This window comes from Acipenser ruthenus, chromosome 27 (genome assembly GCF_902713425.1).
Source record: "Acipenser ruthenus chromosome 27, fAciRut3.2 maternal haplotype, whole genome shotgun sequence".
NCBI lineage: Eukaryota > Metazoa > Chordata > Actinopteri > Acipenseriformes > Acipenseridae > Acipenser > Acipenser ruthenus.
In genome coordinates this window covers 1903414-1922783 of record NC_081215.1, presented here as the reverse complement: position 1 = coordinate 1922783, position 19370 = coordinate 1903414, and the positions used below count along the sequence as shown (strand labels likewise).

The 19370-nt window shown below is 39.1% G+C and overlaps 1 protein-coding gene across 5 annotated transcripts in view; it reads right to left on the bottom strand.

Annotated features, from left to right (window-relative positions):
• The window catches only part of LOC131701884 (histone-lysine N-methyltransferase PRDM16-like), a 191256-nt gene that overhangs the window by 29558 nt on the left and 142328 nt on the right, over positions 1-19370 (bottom strand). The window lies entirely within an intron of this gene.

Genomic DNA, 19370 nt, shown 5'->3' with positions numbered 1-19370 from the left:
AAAGCTACAAAAACAAGAGGGGATTACAATAAATGTGCACACTACTGTAAAAACAAGCAGACAACCACTCCTCCAGCTTTCATAGTAAACCTTTAAAGAGACAAATAATTGAGTGGAGAACGCAACCTTTTCTCCCTTCTTCTAATAACATATTAAACTTAAGGTAATGTGCAGCATGTTCCCTTTCCTTGCACTGCCCAGATATACACGACAAGGGCTCTGTCTCCCATAGCTACTGCATGCAAGAGTCCTGATCCACATACAGAGTAAGATCATTGTTCCTTGACTGCTTCCATAAGGAATAGTTGAGTTAGAGTATACGGATGCTTGAGTCTTGTAATATGCATTTTGATTCATGCCAACGTTACTCTAAACAATCCTGCATGTTTTCCTCAGCATTCAAATTAGTCAAGCACTCAACTAATAATATACTATAGTTTTTTTCTTTTGTTTGACATCTCTTGGTAGGCACTGGTTGAGGGTGACAGCTTTGTGCCAGATGTGATCTAGGGGCAGACGGGACTGTGTGGTGTTTTAAATGCAGTAAAGGGTGTGTAATCTCATTAGATTACAAGGAGATGTTAGTCTGTCACTCCTCAGGAACATTTACTAGGCTGGGAGAAGCGCCACTCTCTGCTGATTGTACAAGTTTTTTTTTCGTAAAAAAATAAATGTAGCCCATATTATATCACCCTTTGTCAGACTAAACCAACAACAGGGTTAAGGAAAAGGGGGTTTGAATTAGACCGTGCTGAGTGACGAAAAGAAGCATGATAAAGAGGGGGCTGCTGTGCAGGCGCAAGGGAGGAGGAGCACAGCTCCCAATAAGGCAGCTTCATTTTTAAGTGGCTGGTTCAGAGAATATAAACAAACTTCTGAAGGGAAAATTAGAGGACAGCTGCTAAGCTTTCGTTCTTCTGTTCCAGTTTGAGATCGTTCACGTTGTCGAGTCTCCCTTTCTCACACTACTGCTTTTTGTACCGTTTAGCCGAAATCCGAGTTTGTATTTAAAAAGGAATTTGACTCGTAAGAGTAGATGTTAAAAAAAAAAAAAACCTGCAGCTGCTGTACCCTTCAAAAGAATCACCACACACACTCGTCTTTAAAATGTTTAGAAATTGCTATTGGCGATTAATAAAATGGTTTGAAAGAGTAATGAACTCTATTTAAAATGCACAACTTACCCTTATTTAAATACTCTTTGCAGAATTATTATTATTATTATTTATTATCATTATTTATTTCTTAGCAGACACCCTTATCCAGGGCGACTTACAATTGTTACAAGATATCACATTATACATTATACAGATATCACATTATTTTACATACAATTACCCATTTATACAGTTGGGTTTTTACTGGAGCAATCTAGGTAAAGTACCTTGCTCAAGGGTACAACAGCAGTGTCCCCCACTGGGGATTGAACCCACAACCCTCCGGTCAAGAGTCCAGAGCCCTAACCACTACTCCACATTGAAAGCTCTACAGTATATTTGTATCTTCAAAAGAGCAAAAAAAAAAAAAAAAAAAAAAAAGTGTGTGTCCCTATATTAGTTTATTAACTACAGAATCATGTTGCTGTACCCTTTTGTGCTTGTATATGTCTGCTGGCAGTAATGTCAGAAGCTCATGGTGGAATTCGATAGTGTCCATCACATATTGTTGTGCTTTTGAAGTTGCAAATACATAAATCAAGCTCTCAGCAAAGTTGAATTAAAATGTATCAATTAAAAAAAAAAAGCATCGATCACAATCATATAGAAAAATAGCCTTACTAGTCAAGACATGCCAAGTTGCTTTTTTTTTTTTTTTTAATTGATTAAAAAAAAAGCTGCCTTTTGTTTGCTGAGTTGCAATGGGATGTAACCTGATGGACTTCACACAATATCTGAAGGACTGGTTTAAGGAATATATCTTATTTATTTTTTAATTTTTTTTTAATGGTAAGACTTTAAATGGCGTCTCTAATTTCTGTGTATTTAGTAGTTACTTAGTAAATACACGTGTACTTACACATAATTACATTGTTATTATGCATAGTTACAATGTACTTAATGTGTAATTTATTTTGAACAATATATGCAAAGTACACGATAGTATCAGAAAAGGGTTAGTGTTACGGTTATAGTTAGAGTTAAGGTTATATCGTGCAAAAAGATTTACACAAAGTAAATTGTAACTATGCATAACCTTGTAATCATGAGTAAGTGTACGTGTATTTACTAAGTAACTACTGCACGTGTATTTACTAAGTAACTACTATGTAAATACACAGTCATTAGAGACGCTTCATGTAAAGTGTTACCCCAATAACTGCCTTCTCTAAAACAACTGAAAAATATATAATGAATGTCAATTTAATTAATCAATTACTGTCATAACAAAGCATGCCTTAAAACAGCTCTTCAAGTTAATGTATCGTTAAACCAAATCCAAATGCTTGGACAACAAGTACTGTGTATAAATACAGCACAAAATTGTCTTCACCACACCTTTGAACTTAAAAGACAAAACCTCAAAAAAAAATCACGCCTTATTGAAGTTTATGGGCGGTGGTACTTCACAACACTACAGGCAATAACGAAACATGTTTTTAAATAGATAAAGAAAAACCAAACAGCAATAGATTTTTTTTGCATTGCGCCCACACATAGACTTTCATTTTCACACCTCAAAAATGAAGCATATAGCAATAGGAAAATAAAATCATAATAAAATGCTCCATCCACTCCCGTGTATACACGCCTACTTAACAAATATAAAAGACTGCAGATCTATTCATCTGTGCAACACTGGCCGTAACAACACTGTTAGTCATAATCTAAAGAGGTTGACATATGACACCTGAGTCAATAAAGCTTTGGTTTGTCTGATTTTAACACTGCAGAAAACCACAAGTCTTTGTTTTTCAATGGCGCACTTTCTGCAGTTCAGCTGTAGTGTATTGATATCTCTGACACATATTTTCTATACTAGAAAAGACTGGATGTAATGCCTCACTTGAAGTATGATTCCAGGCTGGACTTCAGAATACTGTAGTAGACTGAATCGACACTGTGCATTAGATTAACTGGGAAAAACAAATACGGTTCTAAAATAAAACAATTCCATTTAAATGATCACCAGCACCAGAAGAAGAGGCTTTTGAGGTCTTGAAAAGCAAGTGTTTGCATATCACAGTGTCTAATGAACAGTACCTTCAAATCTACTATCGCTACTACCTTTATTAACAGGGTTAATCTCTTAACTATAGAATAGCACAGGATTCCGGTGGTGTACAGCACAGCGTTTGAACACATTCTGTAACACACACACACACACACCTGGTCGTCAGTGATGTGACACGGTGTTAGATTTTGTAAGTGCTCGAGTGTGATTCATCATTGTTTCACAATTTGATAATCCATGAATTTGACACACAGTCTCAGTGTTTACAGTACATGAACTAAACTTTACAGTGAAAAATTCTTCTCTTAACATTTTCTGATTTTGATGTAAATCAGATATTGAAATAATGAAGGGACGTATTCTTTTGTTTCTTTTTGTAAATCCCCTTGAATGAAGTGAATTCACTTTGATTCCATGTCTGATGATATATATATACATATAATAAAATTGTTTAATGTGTACCAAATTAAAAGCAGTAATATGAAGCCTGGTTCAATCTACAAACTGAAGCCTGCCACAGAGCAGAAATAAAAACGTTCCCCGAGACTTATTTCAACTGTAATGAAAGATGAAAACTCACAGCACTGGCTTTAGTGATCCTAATATCCCATCCGGCCCAGGCTGATCTCAAGCTGGGACAATAGAAACCCATGGGCACACATTTTTCTAATTAAATATAATGACAGGGAGTCAGTTTTGTATAAATCTGTGTGTGTGTCGCCTTTCACCCTTTATTATATGAATGAAGAAGAGAGCTATAATGGGATCTATAGCTATATGAAAGCAATAAACACGTCATATGCTATATATATATATATATATATATATATATATATATATATATATATATATATATATATATATGAAAGGAGGTATAACTGCAGTGTACAAAAATTATTTCTTTCAGGATGTTTTGTGTACTTGTCTTATTATACAGCTGAAGAATCGCTTTTATCCTGAAGTAAAACATTTGTTTAAGTTGAGAACTGGTGCAAAAGCTTGTAAATTGTGTCCTGACAGTACCCCCTCTTGCACCACTGGTCCTACAGTCTTGACAATAAGCAACAGCTTTACACGAAGAAGGTTAACTTCACTTCAGAGCTGCAGACTTTTTAAGTTATATATTTTAGGAGACACTGGCCTAAAGCTTATTAGCAAAACCTGACCCTTTGCCACTACAAGTGTCTTTTTTCTGGATGACAAATATCAGTTTGTTCGCCACAGAATAGGGCAGATACAGTATAAACTGAATTGCAATATGACCACAAAGCAATTGGAAGCAAACACGTTTCTAGAAGTGAAATAAAGAGCCGTTGCCCACTTGTGATACAGAGTAAACTGTTGATCCACAGCACAGTGTCTTCTGATGGGAAACAGTTTGACTTGAACATGCAGTGGAGCCTCTTCCATAACACCCAAGCACAGTTAGAAAGCAGCCCAGGTCTGTTTCTCCCTTAATGAGCCGCAGGCTAACTAGGGCCTGCAATAACTCTGCTTCCAATAATGATCAGCGTTGAAAAATCACAGAAAAAGACAGCCTTTTGGTGTATTTATTTTCCTAACTTCGCTTGCGTCAGAAGGACACCTACCTGGAAAACCGCGAGTGGTGTGCGGGTGCATATACAAACAGAACCAGCACCCCCCGGCCCAAACTAGGACCCCACGCCTTTGCAAACCTCCCCCTCCACCTCCCCCTTGCCCTCTCCCTCTCGCCAACACGCAGGCCTCGTGTGCTCGTAAATGCTGCGTTCTCCTGGCAGTTAATGGGTTTCCTGGTGTTACGGTGCCCAGCTGAAGAGGAATGTGTGGGATGAAAAGAATCAGATGTATGGAAAGTGTACGTGTGTATGTGTGTGAATGTGCTTACCAGAACAGGCCTTTCACACCAGGCAAGATCATTGTTTGTGATTCAAAAATAAGGGCACAGATGTACTACAAAGAACAAAAAAACTAAAATCTCAAGACTACAGTACTAATAGTGTGTTTTTCTAAGGCCCTATGCAGTTAAAAAAGTGGCCTAAGCTTACTTTAAGTTTGATCAGACCTTTATTGAAAGTGTGATTGTAATATTAAAAGGGCAGAGCTGTATTGTTTTTTTATTGCATCTCCTACAGTACTTCCAGTATTTATTTTTCTTAATGGGGAATTCTTTACAGTTTTTTTTCTTAATTGCAAATTTCCTAAAAAGCTAATCAAATCTGAATCCACTGATCTTAAGTATATGTGATCGTGATTCTTAACTTTTAGGTAATAAGCCTGACCAGAAACCGCTATTTAAACTCTGATTTAGCACTGTCAAACCGCACGTTCAGAAAATCAGAACCGAACGCTGGAACATTGCTCCTAATGCTCTTTGATGTTAGGGTGAGAGATATATTTTTATTTCAAATTTGGAAATGTCAAAACAAACCCAAGAAGAGAGACCCAGCTTACCAGTATGTTGGAAAAATAATAAAACAAAAGTAAAAAAAAAAAAAAAATCTTAAAAAATAAATTAGGTTTTGTCAAAGAAAAAGGAAATTCAAAGTGGGCTGATTTAAACGAACTCTGACTTCTCCACATATACAGAAAGATTGATATCAGAGGCGAGTGGGGAGCCCTCCAGTCAGACCGGCCTTGTTCAGTCACTCAGAGCTGGCAACTGTCAAGAGAGGTGAATGTAAACACAGTCCTCAGCCTCCACTCAGAAGAAGGCTTTTCAAGGATCAATGTTCTGTTGTCTGAAGCTGCTCTTTAAAGGAACCGTGACCTCCACTGACCAAGTCCATTCTGAGAACAGTGCTCGCTATTCTCTATTCACTTTCCACAGGGGATAGGAGAGGAGAGGGTGGCAATCTCAATCACAATCACCACATATGTACGTACACACGCACACGCACATGCACACACATACACACACATGTACATGCTACCTTCTATTAACACATTAAGCGCCGTTATCCTCATTATTATTATTATTATTATTATTATTATTATTATTATTATTATTATTATTTATTTCTTAGCAGGCACCCTTATCCAGGGCGACTTACAATTGTTACAAGATATTACATTATATTTTTTACATACAATTACCCATTTATACAGTTGGATTTTTACTGGAGCAATCTAGGTAAAGTACCTTGCTCAAGGGTACAGCAGCAGTGTCCCCAACTGGGGATTGAACCCACAACCCTCCAGTCAAGAGTCCAGAGCCCTAACCACTACTCCACGCTGCTGTCCTATCCTCATTGGAGGATAGGCTACTTTGTCATTTTTTGGTGCATTTTTATAACTGGCTGCATCTACCTGTTGTTTTAATTTTCTCTTTAACTACATTTGTTACAATAACTTACTTACTTTAATTTTGTTAACCACAAAAGTTAAGTCTAGATGTAACTCTGCAAATACAGCCCTTCAGATGCTTTTATGGCGACTCTTCCTGCATTGGTAGTAATTGGATAAAAAGACAAAGACAGACTGCAGTCTTATATAGGTAACATCTCTATATATGTAACATCTAAAAAATATACTTAAATAATAAATACGAGTTTTAGGATAAGAGCAGGAATGGCTTTAGCTTACTACTACAAGAATCTGATGCATTTTTTTTTCTTCATTGATTAAACAGGTGTAAAACAACCACATATGACCACAAAGCAATTGGACAACCACAACATGACTCAAACTTTTACAAACTTTAAAAGGAGTTTTGTGACTCCTGCTGTATATTGGGCGTGTTTTTTGCCACTGCACTCAAAGCGATACATGCGCTGGTGAGAGGACTGACAGGATCCCCTCCCCAACTCAACGGCCAATAGGCAGCACAGACTGACTCCTAATGGACAAGTGTCTGCGTTATCCAGCAACACGGCGGGTAGACCTGATGAAAAGAGGAGCTTCTTTACTTAAAACAGAAACAGGATGTGGAAGGGCTGTGTTGACAGCTACAGTCTGGGAAGCAGGAATTCTTTGTCTATGGCAGGAAAATAATTTAAAAAAAACACATCAAAACAATAAAGTGACTGGTAGGTGTTTATGGTCTTGACAGAGCCAGGTGTGTGTGTGTGTGTGTGTGTGTGTGTGCGCATTTGTGATTCATTTTGTTTACAAAAGAGCTTCCTTGGAATATAGGAAACCCCGTACTAAGGCATGTAACAGCGTGGCAAAAATGGTACCTCACAGTGAAGTACTGTAAAGCATGATAAAAACAGGGTATTTTTTTTAAGAATGGTACCCAATTTATATGGCCTTAAATATGGCATTATACATATGTGTCAAAAAGCTTGGTGAGAGAAGTATTAAACTGGATTTATAAGCTTACAAAACAAATATTTTTTTAAATAAGAATTATTATCTTGTTAAATAAGGAGAAGCCTTATAAAAGGTTGCTTAGTATTTAGCTGTTTTTCCAAGTTTTTCTCTTGCTTGTACTGTGCATTTATATGAGTTTACCATGGTTTGCCTTTTTTTAAAAATAAAATGCTTTACTGTACCTCTCTGCTGCAGTATGCCGGTGTATCGCATTGAATACAGCTGTAAACTGGTTATACAAATGAAACCGCAATGTGGAAATTTCACTCAAGATTTGATCGATGCAGAGGTCTGAAAAAGGCGGGGGTCAAAAGGCTGCGTGAAACCACAACTGTGACCCAAACTTTGCAGCTTTTAATCATGTTTTTCCAGTTTGAGAAGCAGCAGAATCACCCACCTAAAGTGTGAACATTTCAATACGGGGGGTAAGAACGACTGCAGGAAGTAACCAACATGAAAAGCTGTTTATGAGAAAAGTGAAAAGCGATGTGTGTTTGTGCTGGTTTGTTAGGTGGGTGGAGGATAAACCAGCTGTCAAACTTTTTAAAAAACGCGTCCCGAGCAACAATTCCCAAGGTGAAATAAGCATCTTGTTGCGTTCCGGAAATCGGGAGTGTGGTTCTTAAATTATTATTATTATCATTTATTTCTTAGCAGACACCCTTATCCAGGGTGACTTACAACTGTTACAACATTATTTTTACATACAATTACCCATTTATACAGTTGGGTTTTTTTACTGGAGCAATCTAGGTAAAGTACCTTGCTCAAGGGTACAGCAGCAGTGTCCTCCACTAGGGATTGAACCCACAACCCCCCGGTCAAGAGTCCAGAGCCCAGAGCCCTAACCACACTGCTCCACACTAAACTTGGCACTTTCAAATAACCAAACAAAAAAGGATGCCAGAAGATTTCCTTTCGTGAACAAAAACAGGAAGAGTATGCCAACATATAAAGAGAAAGAAGCAGAACACAATAGCAGTCTGATAATGCAACAGCCTCTCTCTCGTTTGTATATTCATATCCTGGGGAAGCAAAAAAAAAAAAAACCCTGTCAACTTATCCCTTTCTTTAAGTGACGTGTTTATTACTGCTTTCTGTGGGATTCTCCCAGCGTAAGAAACAAAAGAAAGCTAACAGTGTGTGTCAGTTGCCACAGAGGCTGTTGTAAAAAAAAAAAAATCTAAAAGTGACGAGCAAAGTCTGACAGCTAGAGGGCAGCCATGCTTGAAAACTGTGACTGGTGCTATGAAGGTGGGTAAAAGGTTGGACGATTCCAGATACAGCTTGTGCAGAACGCTGTAGATGCCTGCAGTACTGCCATAACATCAGGCAACTTTAAATAAACACCATTACAGGAGTATTCTTATTCTTCCAAATATACAATATAGTTTCAGAGTACTGCATTGTGCTTTCAATCTTAACCTTTTAAAAAGGTACAAGGGACACCTGTGCCCCACAAATAAATACATTCTGCTAACTTTCTTATTTGTGCAATGAGATGCACGAAACAGGGTTTACAATGTACTGACAGGTCATCCACATTGTCCGTTTCCTTTTGAGGTCGTTCTCAAAATGTCTTTTAGAAGAAGAGACCGTTTGAACAAGCACTCGATTCCTTGGGTGCCTGAAGGGGTTACATAAGTATTTTTTTGGGGGGGAAATGTTTGACCTTGGATTTGGGGTAGGCAACTCCGATCCTGGAGTTCCATTAATGGTATAATAGGGATAATTAAATGATTGAAGGGTTTTGGTTTAATGGTTCAGGACGTGGTTGGAACAGACCACGAGTTATATTTAGCGACGGTGGAATGCAGTGACAGGATAAAAGAAAAGTTCAGCGAAGCCAAAATTGTAGGGAAAGCATGGCGAATCACAGACAGGAATGGCTAGGCCCTGAAGTTTATGCAGCTGTAAGCTCCTCCATTGCTGTCAGCAGTGAGGTGGAGGACCTTATTAGCTGGATTCATTTCAGCGGGAAGGGCAGTATCGATGATGTGCTCCTTTAAAAACAAAAGATATACATGCATATATAACTATTGCTTCATTTACTTTTGTATTTCTTGTGTTTGAAAGGCGATTCTGTATTCTATTATATAATGCTGTACCTGTCTCTCCTATTTTTTTATATTTTGTTAAATTTTTTGGCAAAACATACCATAAACAAGGCTGCTAGTTTTGCATGATGGGTTTCTGAATATGTATTTTCTCTATTTTCTATTTCACTTTTATCTTTACAAATGTATCTGCATACTTTACATGTGTTCTTACAGGTTTTAATATCCCTTATACAGACAGCATACATATATACTGGTAAATATTTATAAAGCATGGTTTTCTATTCATTTCCTGCAGTAATGGTGGTGGAAATTATTATTATTATTATTATTATTATTATTATTTTTTTTTTTTAACAGTTGCCAGCCACTATGATAAACCACAGACATTCAATTTTCCAGTTGGTCTGTTAGACCTTAAACTTCCTTAAAAGTTACAACAGAAAATAATGTTCCAGTTCCTGCTAATTAGACGGCTCGTTTCTCTGCTCTCCTATAAGAAGACACTCTCTCTGCTATTTCCGGCACCCAAACTGTCCAATAAACAGCATGACGGATGGCAGACCCAGAGCCCCAGTCTCCGGTCTGATGGATGGGGGCCTACTGAGACACAAACCAGTGAGAGAGAGAGAGAGAGGGAGATAGGGGAGTAGCCAATAATGCTCATTTCCAAGCAATTCCGCCTGACAGCTTTTGTCTGTTACAAAGATTACTGCAAGAAAAGCCCCATTAATCATATTTTATTAACTTCAGCAGTCTCTGCTGGAGTGAGGACGGTGTGGAGAGAGAGGCCAGAAGAGGAGCGGCCGGGCCTCTCGTATAATCTCGCCCCCTACCAGTACTATCAATAAACTGAGCGCTACTGGGTGAACTGGCTTTATGCAATCTGGATGAGTTCTGTGCACAGTCAGTGAGACGCAACAAGCGATCTGCTCAAATCATATGCCTTCCAAATCAAAGGGTCTTTTCTCACCCTTGGTGCAAGTTTATCATGATAAAGTTTGCAGGTTAACATGCGTTCCCCATAATAGCACAGCTATAAAAACACAGAGTCTTTTACAAGCATTCTAGGGTATATTACAATCCATTTATCTAAACTGTCACCGACATTATTAAAAAGACACCCTAACACCTCTAACAGTGGAACTTTCTTTAGAGCATTTCGTTCTGTAACAACTTCAAAAGAGTATTTTTTTTTTTATCAGTTTGCTTGGCGGTGGTGTGAAGATCCGAAAACTGTTTCAATCAATGTAACAGACCCTGTTGTGGGTGAACTTCAGAAAAACAGTGATAGCACTGCACTGGAGCAAGGAGGAAACACAGAGTAAACCTGCCCCTGCAGTTAAGCAGCCCTATCCTGAGCTCTGCGTGTGAGAAAGCGTACTGTTTAATCAGGACTCCAGGAGAGCCCTTGTTTGAGCTTGTGCCCGCGACGGAGACAGGCAACTCACACCTTGAGAAGAGTCAGTTTCAACTGCAACCTCACGTGCAAAAAAACACATAATGCAAAAAGCATGACAGAGAACATTACAATGTTATTCTATTGACTCTAAAAATAGCAGACACACACACACGCGCCTGTCCCAGTACCCATATCTAACTGTTTAAAACATTTTGTCAGGTGAGCTGCCGCAGAAAAGTTTACGGCATGCTACGGCTGTATATACATGCTTCCTATTTTCTTAACAAAACAGAACTGTGAGAAGGCCACTGTTGAATTTATTGCCTGTTTCCTCTCTTGATGATTACAAAGCAGGCATATTGCACAGGTGTGCTATTACAGGCATACATGTGCGATTAGACCTACTTTATGTATTTTTTTATATATGAATGTCAAATCTTTGAGGAGTAATAAACTTTTATTGAGGAAAACTACCATATCCCCCCCCTTTTTTTGCTTTTTAAACTCTGATTTGTTTTCCTTGACATGCCCATTCACAATTTTGATTGTTTTTTAACAGGATCTAAATAATTAAAAAGCAGCCTGGGTCTGGATCTCATAAAACTCCACATCTGGTCCAAGCTATGTTTGTCGTAGAGTCTGCAAGTCGGTAATTGCCTTGGTTGTGAGTAACATTTCTGCTGTCCATGTAGTGATTCAGTTCTTACCAGGCAGCAGGGAGCTGTGAGAGAGGGTGTGTTGGAGAGAGGGGGGGTGGGGGGGGGTGGGGGTGGGGGGTGGGAGCATCATTAAAGCCAGACCAAAAAAAGTTGACATTTCTTGGATAACATTTTATAAGAGACAGGGCCGGGAGGTATTTAAAAAAAAAAAAAAAAAAAAAAAAAAAAAAAATAGACCTAGAAATGCCTACTGTCACTGACTTTCTGAGCCTTACTGACAAAGCTTCAGCTCCAATGTGTGACATTTTGGCAATGAAAGTACTGGGCAATTCAGTTCTTTTTTTAAACATTTTTTTTGGAGTTTTTGGAGTTGCTGCCTAGCTATGATTGTAATAACAGTGGTTTGACATCTTGACATATGAAACTTCAGTATCATGCTTTAAAAGCCCTCACTTGAAAGTCTTCGCTAAATGTAGGTGACAGTTGCAGCTTGGCACCAGTAAGTTAGCTGAGTTAACAACACAAACAGTGTATGAAAGTGTGAGAAGCGAGAAATGCAAAGTCTTTCCCTCTTACTATAGTTGTTGGAAATGCAAATTCACACTCGCCCCTGTGCAGTACTTTTGTAGGCTGGGTTTTTCCCCATGCATATAAAGCCTCCCATTCTTTTACAAAGCACTGACATACCACGGTACATCACTTATATAAAGAGAGAGCCTCCACATCAATAAATCACACCATCACAGCACCTAAATGAATCTAAACAAGAGTGGAACTGGGTTTAGCAAGGAGGGCACAGAAAACAAAAAAAAATACCCCGACCTAAAAAAAAAAAAAAGAAATGTAGTTTCCTGTCCAGAAGAGAGTTTCTGTGCCGGCTGGCACATATTTGCTGAAATGTTTGACACCATTGGGCCCCATTAGTGAAGCAGACAGATCCAATCTGCAGAATAGCAGCCTATTATGAGAGGGATTAAATGGAAATATAAGCTTGATGGGGATGGAGGCAGGGAGGGAGAGATGAAGGCGCTGAGTAATGCACTCACATTAACTCTTTAGGGATTGCTGCTGTTTTGTACAACAGCACCTAACTACTGGGAAAATGACAGAAACAAATGCAGCTGGCAGCATTTTTAATAAAGGCCTTTTTACTGCTTTGTTTCGTTTGCTTACCAGTGCTTACCATTAATTAAAAGTCAAAGATCATTCGTCATCAAAGGCGAAACAGACATGCATATTTGAGTATTTCCTTCACCTAAACAAAGGTGGATAGACTACGACTGCTCTTTAAATCTACAAGACAGAATCTTCCTGGTGTTTTACATACTTTTTACATACAGAAAAACACTCCCGTGCACAGAGAGTGGTTTGATCTTCATATCCTTTATCGAATGACCGGATTTAGATCTTGTATTGCATTTGCAAACAGAATTATGATCGCTCCGATTGTTTTCATCGCGTACAGATTTCATTGAGTCCGTTCCAGCAATGCTTGTTTCACTTTCTCCCCACACCAGGCAGAACACACCCACTTCATTTCTGCAGTACACTTTGACTGTTTCGAAGGCGGCACAGTATAATTTCAGTGGGAAACAATCCTGGTGCTGCTAGAAAAAATACCTTTTTTTATTTTTATTTTTTCAGACTGTGCCTCAATAATGAAACAATCCAGTGTGATTTACAACTGCTCGTTAATGTGACTGAGCTATGGGCTGTTGTGTTATGTGTTTCTGCTTTACTAACAGTCTTGGAAGTCAGGTTTATTGCTTCAGTTTATGATATGTATTTAGAGCAATTAGTGAGGAGATATATAGACTCATTACGGCAAGCAGGTGCAGTGTAACCCTATACTATATATATATATATATATCCTATCACCCTATAGAATTAACTAATTTTGCTTCATAAAGTCGAATGAAACCTGCTGAATAATGTTACGCTAACATATTGAATTACACACCACTTTGTAGTTTTCCATATGCTTAACTAAAAACTGACAAAAATTGAAAAAAATGTGACATTTCGAAATCTAACATGAAATACTGTACTACTATTACAGCTTCTGGGAGGCTTTTGCGATGACATTTTGTAGTAGGTTTGATTACATGATGTCAAATAAAAGATTATGTTCATATAGGTTTTTTTTTTTTTAAATGTCTCAGTCCTACAGTTCTAGGTGATGCAAAACTTTTGACCATAGCTGTATATATACAGCACTTACCTACCATTCTCAGGCAGTATTCAATGGATTTCTAATGGGCATCAACAGTTTACACTGTGGCTTAGGGTACCATTGACAAAACCGTTTGATATGCATTCAGCTTTTCTGAACTGTGTATGTTTTGCTCTTAACATGGTAACCCCACAAAAAAAGCAAACTTCACTCCAATTACAGTAACAGCTTTTGCCTGCAGGAGATATTTAAACAAACAAACAAACAAACAAACAACCTTGCAACTTGCCAGTGCATTGGTTAGCTTTATTTATTTATTTATTTTTAAAAGTCAAGATAAAAGAGAAGCCATTTTGTCCAACAACAACAATTGCGTCTTTTAGAAGGCCGTGACCTGCCCAGCACAGTCACAATAAGGATTAACATGTGTTTTATGAGGCCATAAAAGGGATTTGTAGGAGAAAGTGTGTGCGGATCACTAGCATCGATCACTTTAACTAATAAAGGCTATGCACTCACCCTTCTTTAAATACTCTGCCATCGCTGGCTTGTTATTGTATGTGTTCAATTTGGATTCAAGGCACATGGAAGCAGAAGTGTTGTGGTCTAACGCAGAGCTCTTTCTAATGAGCGTGTATTCATTCCCCGCGACTCGCTCCTAACCAGGAAACCATAAATCACAATCTGCAAGGCCTTCTTGTGTTACTACTTCAAATATTTGTTTATAGAAATATAAAAAAAGAATCCTGGGAAAGGCAAGCGGGTAAAAATTCTCAAACTGGCGTGTATTAAGGAAAAAAATGAAACAATCCATCTCCCAAGTAGAATTTGAGCACCTCCATCCACCACCCACCTCCCCACAAATCTGCTATGCTTATTTATTTTTTTGACAAAAGAAACAATCCTTCGTTCTAAAATGAATAAGAAAAAAAGGGATAATTTGTCAAACATTTCCCCAGGTTTTTTGGATTTAACTGCTGCTTTAGGATTGATTAAGTGTTTAAAGTTAGACGATCACTTGAGTTCTATTTCTGTGAGGGACCGCTCGCCCCCAACCCTCCCCAACCGCCCCCCACCCCAAAAGACTAAACCCGCGCTGAGGCCTCCAACTTAAAGTGAGAAAAGAGAGGTATTTTTTTTAAAAAAAAACTGTGAAAGATAACTATCCCACAACAGGTGGGGAGGAGGTGACATCGGAGCCAGAATGTAACTGCCAATGAAGATTTCATACAGATGGTTCCAATAACCCCAACACGGAACATCTCGTTGTGCTGTTATTAAAGCCTGGTGCTGTGAAATTCAAATTCACATTATGGGTTTTGAAGCTTCCTTTACCCTCATTATCCAGAGTCTTAAAATAGAAACCTCCTGGTTTAATGTGTTAGAAACCCAATGCTTTCAAAACATGAGGGATGGGTACTGAGAAAAGGAAGAGCCGGACTGTCTCAGGTCTGCAGCGCGGATAAGTGGTTACGTGATTTGAAACAGATGATTCGCTTGAATAGTGAGAAGCAGGCCTTTACATACGGTATAGAGCACTGAATGACTGCAATGCTCTACAAGAAAAAATCAGAGCAATTATTTTTGTCAAGAAATTAGCAAACTAAAATTCTTCACATCTACATCGTTTCAGTCCCGATTTTAACCCTTTTAATGTACAAGTGGCATAGGCATCCCACAAATAAAAACGATGCCACTGTAACTTTCATATTTCAGAAATGAGGTGCATGAATCAGGGTTTACAATATACTGACAGGATATATCTGGTCATCCACATTGTCAGTTTCCTCCTCGTGATCCTTGAGTTACTCTCAAATGTATTTTCAAGAAGAAACTGTTTGAACAAGCGCTCAACTCCTTGTGTACCTTAAGGAGTTAAAAACTACTGGCGCTAGTCTTTTGGGGGTTTTCTTCCTGGCAGTCGAATTTTAAAAGGGGGTGTCCTGTATTGGTTACCCCCTCACCTCACCACACCTCCCTGACATGCTGAGGTGCAGGTCTCGATTCACACTATATGGTCAGTCCCTGCAATCTCTGTTACTGCAATGCGGCTTTCTGCTTGCCCAGAGAAGGTTCTCTTACAGTATACAGGGCAGTGATATGAACACCTTACACATGAGTTGTTCACACATGCAGAGCAAAGGGGGCCTTTGGCTGCGGCTTGTGAACAGTTATTTAAAGCTGTAAATTATCGGGATATTGGGACAGGATTCAAGTATTCACAATACTTCCATTCAGCAGGCTTGAGCTTCGTTTCCTTTACAATGGTTTGAATTAGACCCACTTTTACTAGATTTAGTATATACTGTACACAAGCATAGAAAAACAAAGGTACATTATTGCACCAAGAGGGATTCAATTACAAAGGGATGGAGGTACATGAGGACACCACAAGCTACAGACCACCAAAAGCTTATGAACATTTACACTAAAACACATTCTAACAGTTTCCATGGCATCAAGAACCTACACCTCCTCTGAAGGTTTTCATACACATGCCCCCTTGAGAAAGGCGTGTTTACCATACACAGAAAACGCTGGCTCTTCAAATGAAGTCATGTCGTAATATTTTATCTATTGCTCTAACCCTTGCCCCAAACCATAATCTGATCCCAAACCATGACCTTAACCCCAACCATTGTTCCCAGTCTTGACAACATTGTGAATATCCAATACAAACAGGATAATTGCTGGGCAGATATATTGGACAGCCTTTTTAATTAAAACACCTATCCAATATAAGATGAGCCGCGCCTGGTGTTCATTTGTTCTGCCTTTAACACACTGTCAGGAGCATGTCAGTCAAGCAATATGATGTGTATTAATTTACCTTTATATTGGGGTTAATGTATGAAAAGTCTGGGCCCCTGTTTGACAGTAATGATTAATACCATGCATTAAGGTGATTACACTGGAAGCATTCAGAGGCCGTCTGCAATGCAAGGTTCTCATAAGATGCTCAGACCTTCAGGCCTATTAAAAGCAGCAGGAGAGCTGTGGACATAATCACTAGGGCTGGGAAAGAAAAGAGAGAGAGGGAGAAAGGGAAAAGAAGCAAGGCAGGGAGGAAGGAGAGGAGAGAGAGCAGGAGAAACAGAGAAAGAAGTAATGAATGAGAGAGAGAGGAAGAACAGTGAGCGAGAGAGAGAGAGGCAGCAAGGAAAGGAGGGAGGGATAAAGGGCGAGAGGAATGAAGAGAGTGAGGGAGGAAAGAAAGGATTGAGGGATAGAGAAGGAAGAAGTTGAGGAGAGAGAGAGAGAGAGAGAGAGAGAGAGAGAGAGAGAGAGAGAGAGAGAGAGAGAGAGAGAGAGAGAGAGAGAGAGAGAGAGAGGGAGAATAGACAGCACTGCAAAATAATGTCTGTAAATGCCACTAGGATAGCTGATATTCCGATGAAATTCCACTGGAATTAATTATGAACCATTTCTTTCAACGTTACTAATATAACTAGTTCTAAGCTATTCAGATGTTATTCTGAAGACAGCAAATGTCATGCTGTGTAATTTTTTTTTTGCCATTTGTGGTGATGAGAGACAAAGAGAGAGGGAGGGGGGGAAAATGAACAAAATAATAAAATAAAACTTTACCAGTACTTTAAATTTTTAACTGTACATCTTCAAGAGATTTCTGGAATGCTATTTATTTTGCTTAATCTTGTCAAGGACATGTGCCAATTCATTCAAACGTTGCACGACACTAAAAAAAATCTCCCCGGGGAAAAAAAAAACAAACAAAAAAAAACTTCTCACTGAGTTGGGCCTGGTGGAGAGTAATTAGTCAATTGAACACAGAGAAAATTCAGGGAGGCAAGAACGCATGATAGGGTATCTGGAATCAAAAGACAGGAGGAAAAGAAAAGGAAGCAGGCGCATGTTAGAGAAAGGAAAGAAGACAATCACTGTCAAAACAAGGGTAGGGGGAGCGCTGACGGGCTAATGTGACAGCAAGCACTGGAAGAATGTGTGAACGCACTCGTAACTCCAGATCAGATAAGAGATAGCAGGCAGCAGGGAGTCCATAATCATTAGACCTGTTTGGACATGCTGTTATCAATCACCTTAGAGTGGTTACCAGGGACCGAGGCAACTAGGCAGCACACTGAAGCCGTGTAGAGAAGAAAAGGGAAAGTTATCACTTAAAATACTGCACACAGGCCCCCTAACCAAGCTTGGCAACAGCCCGTAACCATCCCATTCTAAAATGCAAAAGTATAAGAAACTCAAGTCAAGCATCTTATGAGCTGTGCATCACTGTACACAGTTTTTGCAAAAGGAAAATGTAAATGACACAACAAATAAATGAGCGTTTTTATTGGGTTTGTACAGTAACATTCCCAAATGTGCTTCCACTTTTAAAAAAGCATATTAGAGAAACTCATTTTAGTCAACCAAACAAGTTTTGTTTTTTTTGGTTTTAGGGAATTCTTTATGTTAACGTATATAGTTCTGTGTAACGCATTCATTGGTTGGGGGATAGCATGGGGGGAATGCAGGGTTAAAAAAAAAAAAAATAGTCTATGACATCAAATGCATTTAACAACATTGGCATCATCCTACCATGCTAAAGAAAAAAAAGGACTTCAAATCGCGTGTTCTTTCCATGAGAACCTGGCACTGCACAGGTTTCTAATTGTTCATTTTCCTGGCACCAGACTGCTGTTGCGTACACAGAGCAGCACATGCAGGTGAAACAGCAGAGCTAAAGAAAGAAAGAAAGAAAGAAAGTGGACAGCGTTTTTTTTTTTTTTTTGTCTCTGAACCCCGTTCTGTTTGGGTGCTGTGCTCCAGTGATTGACAGTGCAGCCGGATGGGGTTGAAGACCCAGAGAAGACCCCCCGCTGCTAGCTGTGTGTTATTAGAATTTACAGGTTATCACTTGGGCCTCAACCCCGGCGATGACCTCATTAACTAGTGTGACCACATCAGCACCTTTCCCAGCTGTTACTGCTTGTCAGGCGTCAGGGCGCTGGCCCCGCTGACACCTCGAAGCAAACGCTGGGCAGATCTTATCAATCGGAGGAGGTTCTGTGGGAGGAATCCAGCCAGGAGAGGGCATTTAAGGGTAGAGTCTGGAGACACGTTGCATGCCACAGGATAGCGACCCTCCAGCCGGAAATGAATCAAAAGGCTTGGGTTTCCAGCAGACGCACAATAGTGTGTCCGACGCGAACGTGCTAAACCGACCCACTCCTTGCTTTGACATTATCGCTTATTGATCTTTTTTTCTACAAAGCGCTCCCATAAATTTCCAGTTGTAACAGCATTGTATCTTTTGTTCCAGTTATACTGCGCACTGCCTGCTGCTATCCGGTTAATTTCACTTTTACGGTAATTTACTTTTATGAATCGTTACCCCCAGCCCCCTCAATAATTAAGGGTCAGATTCCATCTAAATAAATACGCTCATTATATCCCTGTTTTGTGGTGCTATTCATAAGATGGCACCTCCACCTCCTTACATACCACGGTTTCAGACTTCTGTTCATATTCTAGAACCCCGAAATGAATATATTTTATACTGGGCCTGTTGTAATTTTGATTGAACAAGAAGAGGGTCTCTATCTTTTAATTCAATCTGCCCCTATGTCAGACACTATATGGGCCTTAAAGGGTTA